Raw genomic sequence first — 428 nt, forward strand, 5'->3', positions numbered from 1 at the left:
ACCAAGTATTTTGTAGAGCAACTCAAAACCACGGAGTGTATTGTACAGAGCAAGCCAGTGCAGAGGCCTCTTGTGCAGTACGCCAAAGAATTTGGTTACAGTCAGCAGTGTTCGCTCCCCGGGGCAGGACCTGAATTGACTAGTTCTGAAGGAGGCCTTCCTTTGCTACAGACCCAGGGACTACAATGTGTAGGCCCAGCTCCAGGACTGTCTGTGGCACCCCGTCAGCAACATGGCAGAACTCACCCCCTTAGGAGACTTAAAAAGGCAAATGATAAAAAACGGACAACCAACCCCTTCTATAATACCATGTGATTCTGAGCCTACACATGTGACTTTTGAAAAGAAATGTTTATAAAAGGGGCAGGTGTAATATGTAAGGAACATGTACTTTATTAGTTAATAATAATAATAATAATAATAATTCC

This window comes from Chrysochloris asiatica, unplaced genomic scaffold (genome assembly GCF_000296735.1).
Source record: "Chrysochloris asiatica unplaced genomic scaffold, ChrAsi1.0 scaffold00007, whole genome shotgun sequence".
Classification (NCBI taxonomy): domain Eukaryota; kingdom Metazoa; phylum Chordata; class Mammalia; order Afrosoricida; family Chrysochloridae; genus Chrysochloris; species Chrysochloris asiatica.